This window comes from Marmota monax, unplaced genomic scaffold, assembly GCF_021218885.2.
Source record: "Marmota monax isolate L192 unplaced genomic scaffold, Marmota_monax_Labrador192_F-V1.1 WCK01_AAM20220418_F8-fsc00144, whole genome shotgun sequence".
NCBI classification, from domain to species: domain Eukaryota; kingdom Metazoa; phylum Chordata; class Mammalia; order Rodentia; family Sciuridae; genus Marmota; species Marmota monax.
In genome coordinates, this window is record NW_026694618.1 from 1,286,701 (window position 1) to 1,299,858 (window position 13,158).

A 13,158-nucleotide genomic window follows, 5' to 3' on the forward strand; every position below is an offset into this window, starting at 1 on the left:
TGTGTTTCTACGTATTTATTTATTTTTATCTATCTATTTATTTATGTGCCTAAAGTATCAAAGTATTTGGGGCAGAGACACTACTAATAGTAGTAAAATCTTTAACTAGAAAAAGAGTTTTCTGAAACATTTACTATGTGACTGATATTCACTCTACATACATAACAAACATAAATATCTATGAAGAAGTTATTACTAGTCTCATTTTACAATAAGAAACCGAGGCTCACAGATGTCAAGTCTGCAGAACAAATATGTTGAAGTCCTAACCCCCATGGTAGTAAAATAGAAATGAATGACACCTGCCTCACTGGTTGATTGGAGGAGAGGGAAGTTGAAATATACATATAAAATGCTTATCCCAGTGTTTATCAGTTTATATATTCAACAAAACTTGTCCCCTCTTTTCTTTGAAGAAATAAATATCTACCTAAAGAAATTATGCTTATCTATCTAAAAATTATTATTTTCCTATGAAAATTCAAAACAGATATTAGAAAACAAAGTGTGACAATAAGTATCTCCTTGTGCATCTGCTGATGTCCTGATACTCAATAAGAGTTTCTGATATTCTGAGACAGTAAAAAAACATAGGAGATACATACAAATGACCCTTCCTATAGAAAGAATGATTTCAAAGTTAGACTGACTGCTCCTGAAGCTTTCTGTTATTTTACTTTTGGAGTCTCCCTCCTTTATGAGCAAACAAACCTAGACTAACTATCATGTCCAATTCTACATGGATCTTACCCAACAGTGCATGTCATCTTTACTCCTGGCACCCCAAACTTTAAGAAAACTCCCTCAAGTTGAGGGAGACAGAGACAGAGACAGAGAGATAATTTTTCATGTGCACACAATTATCTCATCTGACTAGAAGTGGTTTCTTCCAGACTTCTGTTACTAAGCCAAAAAGTAGACCTTGATTCCACTGGAACATTTCTTTGACCATGTAATCTTTCTGACTGCATATATATGCGCATTTTATTATGTTGCTGACCTCAGTGAGCTGAAATAGGCAATTAATTTTCTTCTAATCCCAAAAATGGACACTTACTCCAGGTCAAGGGAAGAAAATATATCGTAGTCATATAATGATGAAGTTTATACTACTCTTCAAGTTTCTACTCAAGGTAAATTAGCCTGAGCTGTTCTCTCTTTGTGTTAGGACAAAATGTTCTTTCTTCCCATGGTACAGACAAATATTGCAGGAGAATGTAAGGTTCCATGAATAACTGTGAGCTGAGCACAAGGCTCTGATATATCAGTATTTATCAGCTATCATTTTCCATACCAAGAAAGTACTGAGTATTACCCCTACCCTGATCCAGCAATGTTGAATTATCCAGAGCTGGAGGGTTAAGAATCACAAAAACTTAAAAGATACTTCTTTCCATTGGTGACACAGGGTCTTAGAAGGATATATTCCTCTCAGTGAGCTAACCATCATCCCCACATAGGAGCTGCAGAGAAACCCAGAGTAAAATCCTGATGATGACCAAAATTTCTAAGTTCAAGGGGCCACAACCCTTAATCATAATCTGCCCTGCCTCAGGAAGACACTTAAGAGGATGGTAGATTAACTTTCATGGTGGCCCAAGATAAGATCCTGAGGGACCATGGATGCAGCAGGAAAGTTCGTTCTTTGAAAATGAACTTCCCCTGCTCATTGACTCTGATAGATTACACTTTAGAAGAGTAAAAAGAAAAGGCCTTTCCTCCTTTTTCTTTCTGTCTCTTTCACTTAGAACACTCTGGCTACAAGGGAAATAATCGATAAATAGAGTTTCCAGCCAAACTTAAGGGGATAAACTAGTAAATGCTAAGCTTTAGAGCGTTAAGAAGGCTCATTGTGCAGTTTCAGAACAATTTCCATGTCATTAACTCTAAATGCTTCTCCACCAATGGGACTGTCAGGAACAGCATCAGCATTATTTTGCTCTCCACTCTCAGGCATGACAACAGCAACAACAAAACAATAAGGAGGATGATACCACCCTCCATATGTATAACCTATCAAGACACATGAATGTATCTACATACCAGGTGATTGTGTGAGCTCCATGAAGGCAGGAATCATGTCTGTCCTATTCCCCAGCATACCCCCCAAAGCTTGTCAAAATGCCTGGATCATAAATGTTTGTTGAATAAACAAAGTAAGTATCTCATTTAATCCTCAGAAAACAATGTTTGCTGATGTGGATAATTTGTCCCATTTTACCAAAATTAAAACTGAGACTTGGGAACATAAGCAGGTAACCTAAGGTCACACAGCTTAGTGGCTATGTAGCTAAGTCAGAAGCCAAACTAAGATCTCCTAATTCCAAATGTAGTATTCCTCTTTCTATAGAGCTGCCAAACTTGATGAGAGTTTCATCATGGATAGACAAGGAACAAGACTAGCATGTCAAAATATAAGAATAACTATGCTTCTGGGAAAAAAAAAACAGCAAAAGAAAGAAAATCTAAAAAGTCTAAGGTCAAATCACAATAGAAATGCAGTGAAAAGCCAAGTTCAAGAGATTGGTCATTATTAATCAAATTATAGATCAGCCCCAATAGCCACATATTTCCTTGCACTTGCACTCAAGAGACCCTTTTGTAAAACATTCACGGAAAAAGATCGATACCGCTCTGGAGGTAAGTGGCATAAATTATGTCTCAACATATACACCACAGGAGTTTTACTGTGTGTTGTATACAGTAATTGCATTTTATAGATGGCTGTGGAAAGCTTCAGTCCTCATTGATTTTGATCATAAACTAAAAGGCGACAAAAAGAAAAGAACAGCACTTTAGATGAAGAAGTCAGTCAGCTGAAGCTGCAAAAGAAAATGAAAATTTGGCAAGCTGAATGTGATCAATTCATGTTTCTTGGAAAATGAATGTAGATATTTCAGGGCTTTCATTATGTGCTGGTAGCAGTACTTGAAAAGTACCATGAGAATCCCTGTTCATCTCAGAGTCTGTGGTGGTAACTATCAGCAGGATTTAAGGCAACAGGAAGTCTGCCTAAACTGTAGTCCTTTCTAACTTTCCACGTTATGCTTACCATCAGAATGGCTTATGAACCGTGATAACTGAACACTTGTGCTTTTATTGTTGCATTTAATGTGTCTTTGGGATTTACAATCAGAATCAAATGCAGCTTGTGATATAATCTAGGATCATCTATACATTGCTAACATTTCTAAGTTTCAGAAGCATATTTTTCAAGCATTACTCTTGATTTCCTTCATTTCTTCATGCCCTTCACAGCGATCAGTTCTGAAGGGATGTTAATGCAGCATAACAACTCTTTACCCTTTTTCAAGGCCAATTTTGCAATATGGGCAAAATGATTGGAAATGGAGTCCTGAAAATACTGAAACCATCTGTCAGGGACTCAGTTAAGAAGATCCATGCTGTTTCACAGCCAAGGATGGGGATAAATTATGCCTAGCTGAAAATGTCCAAGGCAAGTGGATTCCCACTCAAACTTACTAGGATAAATTACAATTTTTTTATTATTCATAGCCCTGGTAAAATCACACTTTCAGATGTAATAAGCAGCTAACTACGCCGATGAGGAAGAGGGCAAATGGTGAACATTAGCAAAAATATTTTAATAGCAAATAATAACCAAAGCAGGTGTCACTAAAAGAAACTACAAACTTCTATCAAAATGTCTGCAGACCTATTTACATTCATAGACACAATCCTGTGAAATGTTCCTGTGCATTTTGTAAAAATAACCTTGTTAATATTTTATCACAAACTCCAGAAGTACTTAGCTAATATTTATTCATGAAATGTATTTGGTAAAATATTAAAGAACTGGAGGGTGGGGCTGTTGTGATTAAATTATATAGCTTGGGATGTCAAGCTTTAGAATAAGTTAAACACTCTGCCTCCTTCCTCCCTTAAATATTTATTGCCATTTTAAAACTATTGACATGTTACATTAAAAAAAAACAACAGTGATTCTCACATTTTATAGCACAGATTTTCTACTAAGAAACAGTGGTAGTCAAAATATTCCCACAAATGTTGAAACAAATCTGCTTCACAGGAAGCAAATCCATCCCCAGTTTTAAGTGTAATACCATTTAAAATGAGCCCTCACTTTGGAATGACCTCACTCATTCACAGGGTCCTTTCTGTGAAGTACTAAGTAGACAGTTTGGATACACAACCATAATCAGTGAATTAAACTCGTTTAAAAAAGCGCCTATATATCTGAAACTATGAAAAGTTACCCCTTTCCTGCTAAAACAATGGAAAATATGTGAATTGAAAAGTTAGTTCAACAATTTCTGTACTAATTAGATTACCATTCATGCATCCTTTTAATTTCTTCTGTGTTTCTAAAAAGCATTCCTTAGTCTTAATCTAAAATAGTGCCCGAGTGATTTGGTTAATGTTCCACTAAGTAATATTCATGAAAACCTTTTTTTTGCCAACAGAAAATCATTTGAAAAAATGTGGAATTTGAATGTACAAATGAAGTACATGCCTTGAGAGAGATTTTATAAAAATTTGTAGAATACTCAGGGGACCCATATCTAATCTGGGACTCAGGAACACCACAGTCTCTGTTTTTTTCCATGAGAAAACAACAGAATTTGAGTGCAGGAGGAACCAAGATATAGGTTGAAGCGAACAAGATTGGTTTGGGTTTTTAATTAAATCAAGGAGCTAATTACCCAGAACCAAGGTATCAGATCAAAATATGACCCAGGAAAGCTACTAATATGCAAAGAAATCCTTCTGACTCCACCATCCAACTTGTCTCTGAACATAGAACAGATATGAGTCTATTGGTTAAAACTGAGTATGCAGCTGAGGAAATTGAGGGTATGTTGAGGAAAATCCTTTTACCAAGCCTCTCATTACACTCATAAGCCACAAATCTAAGTGGCTTTGTCAACTGGAATACTACAGCAGAAATCTTGAGCTTTTCTTCCTAAATCAAGGATTTCTGATATTGATGGACAATGGTTTTGAGAGGGACAAATATTAGCTAAGAGAACATGAATGAATGAATCAACCATTCAAATATAGTAACAGCGCCACCCACTCAACCATTAGCCCAAGTAAAACCTCCAGGGGTGTTGGAGGCAATAAATGTGAGACTCTAAGCTATCCAAGAACAATACCTAAAACTTCAAACACAATAAATTTTAGTTTCTTTCTCTTCCTTCTTTATTGTGGTTGGTGATTTGAAGCTCTATATTTTGCCACCAGAAATTTTTGTATCTGGAACAGATGACTCAGTGATATAATTAAAACTCAGGCATGCTGGAATGAAGAAGGATCTTCTTCTATATGAGAAGACCACCCATCTACTTTTCAAAGGGTCCTATATGAAGTACTGAAGGAGGGAGAGAACATCCTACAAGCAGATAGATCAAATCCACCCCATCATATGGGGAGACAAATGGTGCTGAGGTTTTGCCCTCACCTCTCAAATGAAGCTTCTAATCACGTGAAACCCCATTAGGAAGGAATTCTGAAGCCACATGTTATCTTTCAGAACTTTTTACATTGTGATTCCAAATGCAAGGGACCAAGTAAAATGCCTCTAAAAGATTTGAATCTAAAGACTCTCCAGTCAGAACCAATCTAAGATTTGCTACAGAATTTAAAACAGTAAATAAGGTTCAGTAGGCTACAATAAATTGTAGGACAATTGCACAACTCATCATCTTAAAATTAATAGCAATAGCTATTATTTATTGAGTTCTTACTATCTGTCAGGAACTGTACAAAGTACGATACATAGATCACCTCATTTAACCCTCATAACTTTTGAAATGAGTCCTACTATCATGCCCACTTTACAGATAAGAAAACTCAATCTGGACTTATTCCAGATTCCACAGCTAGTAAGTGATTGGTCTACACCAAAGATGCCTATGTGAAAGGAAATATAAAAGAGGTAAATCCTCCATTAGTCTTCAGAAGACCAAACAATAATAACAGTAATACAAATTAGAATAAAAGGCACAAAATGAACATTCTGTACAGCTTCTGGTAGCACCGTAAGTGGCCACAGTTAGGAAAAAGAATACAAAATTAAGTGATCTGGGGCCTTGGTTTCACTCATTTTATAAGAATAATAGTTCACTCATTTTATAAGAATAATAGCTTTATGTCTTTGGGAAAATCTACTTCATCAGTTTAATCTCTCGGGTTAAGTAGTCATTAAATGTTATAACATTAAAAGGGAGAAATCAGGGCTGGGGAATGTGGCTCAAGCGGTAGTGCAAACACCTGGCATGCGCGCACGCTGGTTCAATCCTTAGCACCACATACAAATAAAGATGTTGTGTCCACCGAAAACTAAAAAATAAATATTAAAAAATTCTCTCTCTCTCTCTCTCTCTCTCTCTCTCTCTCTTTCTCTCTCCCCCCCCCTTAAAAAAAGGGAGAAATCATTACTTTTTATTTTTTGAAGTTTGATATCACAATTAACATATGGTTTATAAACTGATATATCACAGTTTAGCAGTACATAGATAAATAGTGCGTAAAATAGTTAGAAGGTAATGTAGTATAAAATGGTGGATAAAAAAGAATAGAAGTTCCCACTATCAGCTGATAGTTTCCACGTAGTATCATTATGAGCCCTATCAATTAATATTATTACCATTAAACAAGATGAACTGTGGTCAATAAAATAATGAAGAAAAGATTGTTCTAAACCCAGTCACAGAACCCAAGTTAATCTAGTGGTAACACCCTAAGTGATGAGCCCTCTGAACATTGTATCCTCCTGTATAGTTTATTTTTTAACATGTCATTTCACGAGACCATTAAAATTCTATAAATGAGGAAATAAAGATTGGGGAAATCTTAAATAACTTAATCATGTGACTAGGTAACAGAAGAGAAAATCAGAAACATCTTCTGGTATCCTTTCCACTGTCCTATGCTGTCTCAGTGCCGTACAGTCTCATTACAAATAGGGAAGTTTCCCTGGATTAACTGGATTCTATAATTTTAATCTGTAAGACTGTCTATTGGGAGGAAGGTCACCTGTTTCAGGGCAAGCTAGTGAGGAAAGTTAAAATATTTATATTTCAAGATACCTAAAAGTCTTCCACAGTGATTAAAAGAGATCAGATGCCATTCATAAGAAGGATTCTACTTACAGAAGTAGAGTAATAAAATAGAAAGACAAGAGCAAAGGTATATTTTGATGGATCTGCCACCATAGAAGCCAGTAAACTAATGAGTTATTGAAGAGAAAGAGAAAAAAAAAAACAAATACAAGCTAGGTGCTAGGCAGATTAAATAATTATTGAGCCATTATTACATCAGGTACTCTAAAAGGCTCTCAGTATGCAGTGGTAAACAGACATACATTCTTATTCTCATGTGCCCTAATATCTGGTCATGGAAAACAAACATTAAAATAAGCAATAACTTAGATAAATATGAGTTCTTAATCTTAAGGGCCATGACCTGGAAATAATGAAGGGCTTGTAATTTAAATGAATGAGAGGTTCCAAAAGCCTTCACTAAGGAAGTCATTTCACCTGGGAACTGAAGAAAGGGTAAGAACTAACCAGATCAAGAATAATGAAATGACCCATCCAGGTAGAGAGAGCTACATACCAAAATCCTGGGATCAGAAAGAGCTGATGTATGTCAGTAACCTAAAGAAAGGTGATAAAGCCAGAAAGTTGAAAGTAAGGGTAGGATAGGCAGGTGGAGTTTGGAGAGGCAAGCAGGGGCTAGATCCTGTGTACCGTGTTATTTACATAGTATTATATCAGTGAGGCAGTCTGTCCTATGCCTACTTACAAATGAGGAAACAAAGACTCAGAAGTTCAATGACTTGTCTCCCACACCTAATCAGTGGGAGAATGCAGTCTGCTTAAAAGAGGAAATGCTCTGTCCCTCCCAGATGATTAAGTGAGGCAATCCAAACAGCACAAAAGTTGGCCTTTCTCTGATCTTGCAGGAAGAGCCCGCTGAGGTTCAAAGGGTAACACTGGCAGTCAGAACCTAGGCCCTTCCTCCCCTCCTTCACTTTCTTAAAGGTGCAGATATTCTGCTCTGATCCTGCAGGCTACCACTTTGTTCCGTGGGACTGACTGGAATTCTGGCTACTTCTGCATTTAGAATGAGGGAAATCCACTAGCAAGTAGACAAAAGTTACAGTCTCCAAAATCAATGTTATCAGAAATAAAGATATTTGAGGGCTCATCTTCCTCATAGCTATCAACTGGTTCAAACACAAGTGGGGAAACTAGTAGTACTGGGGGGACACCTCAAATCCCATAATATTTATATTTAAAAATCTAAAGAGCAAATTTTTTTTAGGAAATTTGTTATAAAATGTCAGGCTGGAAAGGAGAAACTAGGTATGTTGAAATCAAGCTTAATAACCAAGATCAATACTAGATGAACAACTATGATGTGTAACCCACAAATGATTCTGGCAGCTACTGTTCTTATTTTTATGACAGTGATTTGAGCTTATCAACCCCGGCTTCTTCTTCATTTTCACAGAGGATCCTAATCAATACCTGAATCCAAAGTGTTCTCATCAGGAAAATAGTTTGAAATTATTGCCTCTTGTACTTTTTAATGTGTCCCTTGAAACGTATTCACCTGAATTTTAAAAAAATGAGTCTTTAAATACTACAGCTAAAACATACACACAGAGAGACAAACACACTTCTCCAAATGGGAAATTAAGTCTTTTGAGCCTGCTCCCCTTCTTAATTAAAATACTACACAACTAGCCTATCTGCCTCTACCTCCATCCACCTCCTTAAAAGAATGGGACTCCATGGAGCCTGGGGAAGAACAGGGAAGTTCATTCCATCCTCCTGTGGACCTGGGAGAGGTAAGAAGACAAACTGTAAGTTCCTAACCCAGGAACTGCTGCAGTGTTCACGAATGGGACACTGGAGGAGGAGTGGACAGGTTTTCATTTGGTTTGGGGGTTAGTGTCCCAGAAAGAATACGTCACACTCACAGTTACCTCACCTGTCATTTTTCCTGTGACCAGAAGCTTACATATCTTTCAAATTGCTTACATTACAGTCTCATCTAAATATAGTTTAGAAAAATAAAGGCAAAAATATCCTTGCTGGAATTTGATTCATTTGAAAGGTGAAAAGTTCAAAAATGGATGATGCAATATTTTTCCTAGGTGAAAAAAAAGAAAACCATCATTTTTATGGAAGGAAAAAAATTTTTAAATACATCCATGTTGAATACAGATTTTCCTATTCCTACTTCTAAAATGTGAGAACTTATTGGAGATTATTTTTATCATTTTTAAGAAAGCTCAGTTTTATTATATTGGCCCAAACAAGTACATGATAAAGCAACTTTAAAGCAACTTTTGTGATAGTTATATTGTGGAGAGTTCAAAAAACTTCATTTCATTCATTGATATGCTTGCAAAATTTTTATTTAAAATGCATTTTTAAAATATCTAACTTTTTAAAATTTTGCTTAATGAAAATGTTCAGATGCTTTATAGAAATTACACAGGAGCCAAAACATTCCTTGACAGCTACCATCACTGGGCTCTAAATCACAAACACTGCCATCATCCTGATTGATAATATTGACGTCAACAACTTGCAATAAATGAGGCAGACCAAGTATTTGGGAAACAAAAATCAAACTAGATGTTTTAGTCAGCTACTTTACCACTAAGACTCAACACAGATGAGCAACCAGCACAGTTGTAGAGGACAAAAAGTTTATTTGTGGGCTCACAGTTTCAGAGGTCTCAAATCCATGGACAACAGAAACGTCTCTTATAGTCTTGTCTATGAGTAGGCTCCATTCCTCAGGGCTGAGGGTGAGGTTGATCATCATGGCAAAGTATGTGGCAGAGGGAAGCAGCTCACATGATGATCAGAAAGCACAAAGAGAGACTCCTCTCTCCAGATACAAAATATATACCCAATGAACCACTTCCTCTAGCCATACTTCACCTGCCTCCAGTTACCACTCAATTAATCCCATTAAGGATTAATTAGTTCACTGATTAGGTTAAGGCTTTAACCCAATCTTTTATCTTCTAAACCTTCTTGCATTGTCTCACAGGTGAGCTTTTGGGGGACACCACATCTAAATTGTAGCACTAGGTTTATATCAACCCTTGAAAATCTAACAGAATCTTGATAGGTAAAACCCAAGATATAAAGTCCCAGTTGAGATTTGCTGAGCATAGTGGTAACTACTGTGATTGTGTGAGCTCCTAGAGGTAGGGCTGTGTCTTAGTGACCCTTCTAATCCTAGTACCAGCATCATGCCTGGCACACAGAGGACACTAAACAAATTTCTGCAGACCTGATTCATTGCAGGGAGAGCATGTGGAGGATTCAAGGCTTAATGAAACAGATGGCTTCATAGACAAGACTATAAGAGACATTTCTGATGTCCTTTACAGTCTACTTCTTATAACAAAGGAATGAGTATCGTTTATTCTAGTTGCTAGCTAGGTTTGCATAGGCATACCATAAATTTCCAATTGTTTCCACCAAATTTAAAAAAAAAAAGTTGATCAAGGTAATGAGAAATTAATCTTCTTCTCTCAATTACAATCATATAATGTTAAAGCTTAAGTGAATCTCTGGCCCACTTAAGAGGATATCTGGCCTAGCAATTTTAAAATTGTTTTCCAGGGAACCCCTAAGTACCAGAGAGTTGCCCCTGGGACACTTACAGAAGAGGCAATACAAGCACCCTTCTGAATACCAACTCCCACATCATGTAAAACAATTTATATATATATATATATATATATATATATATATATATATATATATATAGACACACACATATATGATATATAATCATATATATATCCTTTATATAAGATTTCATATATATATATGTAGATATGACATATACACATATATATACTTTATATAAGATTACATTATATTTTAATAGAAATATGGTTTCTAGTATTAAAAACAATGCTGAATACCACTCATCTAATTCATCTTTATAATTAATTTTAAAACATGGGTGTAGAGCCCAAACACCCAAGATGTTATAAGCAATTATTATACATCAAAAACAAAACCTGATTCTCAATCTAGTGTTCATTTGACAGTGCTACTAATACTGGGAATATTAGGTTCTTAAGGTACCTAGAACCTAATAATTCCTACACATCTAGGAAAAAGAGAAGCAGAAATTTACAGTTTATTTCATTGCTAACAGCTTATACAATACTAGACAATTTGCAAAGGAACTCACATCCATTTGTTTATTTCTGCATGCTGATAACAAATTGCAACATATTTAGAACAGATATTTAGATTGGTTTATGTCAGATAAGCTAGTTTTAAAGAGTATTGAATGGCTGGTGTGGCTGTAGTTAACTGCTAAGTGGCAGAACTGGAGACAAGAACACACCTCTCATCATTCTTTACAAGACACCATTCACTAAATACTGGAGCCAGGCCCACTATTCTCTTGCATGCTGCCCTCCACTGTCACTCCTAGCGAGGATAGGAAACAGGGTTCAACTCACAACCTAACTCAAGGATTGGCCACATTACTAAGTATTCTGAGGTCGAATGCAGACTGAGCAGAAAGCAGCCAATGACCATGAGCAATGTCAGCCTTTAGCACGCAGGGAGAAATGATCTTTATGATCTCTGATTTAAAATGACGTAAGTGTAGAATAGAGAAAATGTCTGAAATATTGAGACTCAAATCCTGAGCTCGAGTAGGTTAGCTTTCTCTTTAAGTCCCATTAGCAGCCAGCATAGGCTTGAGAAGCCCAGGAGGGAAACTAAAGCCCCCCAAAGTCATATAAACAGTAAGTGCTTCCAGATATTTCTCTGGTCTAAACATCTCCCTACTAAAAACAGAAGCAAGTGGGCCTGCCTAGAAGAGATTTGATTGTGTGGGAAATGGACTTTAGAAAGGGAAATGAAAGCACCCTCACTTCACTGAGGCACAATCAGATGGCTGAGTTTGGGCACTGCTGACAGGGGCCAGATTCCACACTCTCATTTGGGAAAGCCAGCGAAGCTCACGGAAACATTCTCCCTGCAATTTAGCCCCAGCTGTTCAAGCTGAGGCTGCTCTTTAAAGTGAAGCAAACTGGTGAAAAAGCTGAAGTTCAGCAGTTTCACTCTGTTGGGCCAAAGCTTCTGCGGAGTCCCAGCCCACAGATTCTGCTACATTGGCCAGATGCTCAGGGCCTCCGGAGCCAGTCTTACAGGAAGCCTCTGTCAAAAGGCAACAAGACTCCATGTGCATCAGATCCAGGCCAAAATGCAGCTGTCCAAAGGGGGCATCAGGTCCTGGCCAGCCTGTTCTGCCAGCACTGAGTCTGGTCTATGCAAAAACTCCAGGGGGCTCCAAAAACTGAAGTCGTTAGAATTCATTTTCTATATCAGTTATGAAAGCAAGACAAACTACTTTTATGGTGGTAGATGGTTGGTTGGTTGAAAGGTTATTGTTATTATTAGTTTGTATTATTAGCTTATCCTGAACACTAACTTCATTTCTGTACTTCTCTAAGATATAACAAATCCAAAATCATTGTGAACAAGTTCAATATTTCACCTCTGACCTCTATGTTTCATTTCATAGTATTTATTTCATCTTGTAATACCCTTAACTCCTAAATCAAAACATTCTTCCCAACCACTGACAAATAATTTTATGGAGGTGTTTTGCTCTCCCAAGATGATTCTCTACCCATCCAATTATCATTGCAGCTTGATAAATGGCATTTTTGCAAAGTTCTTTCTGAAATATGCTCTAAGGCCACCTGCAAATAATTTGCCTTCAGCCCTTTTGAGTCACTCTCTCATTGTTTCTGACACAGTTTATTTTACATGAGTTCTGCAAAGAAAAAGGAGGAGTTGACCCATATAATCATCACTAGATATTGCCTTTATTTTTTTAAGATGTTCATGGATAAGGGAGACCTTAAATGTAGTTTCAGAACTCTCCATCAGCATCCAGGAAGAGGCCGCTATGGCTCATCAGACACTGAACACAACATAGTCCATGTGGATCCTCATCCCTGAGCACTGATATACGAATAAAACTGCCCAACTCGAGCCTCTCATGTCCAGTTTCTGTCAGTAATTGAAGTGTCTAGAAGATAAAAAGTGCCTCACCATGAAATGAAAAAATAATTCCTTTAGAAACATCCATCTTGACAAT

General features: G+C 36.8%; 1 protein-coding gene across 2 annotated transcripts in view; it reads right to left on the minus strand.

The window, feature by feature from the left end:
* The window catches only part of Nxph1 (neurexophilin 1), a 288,682-nt gene that overhangs the window by 233,026 nt on the left and 42,498 nt on the right, over positions 1-13,158 (minus strand). The window lies entirely within an intron of this gene.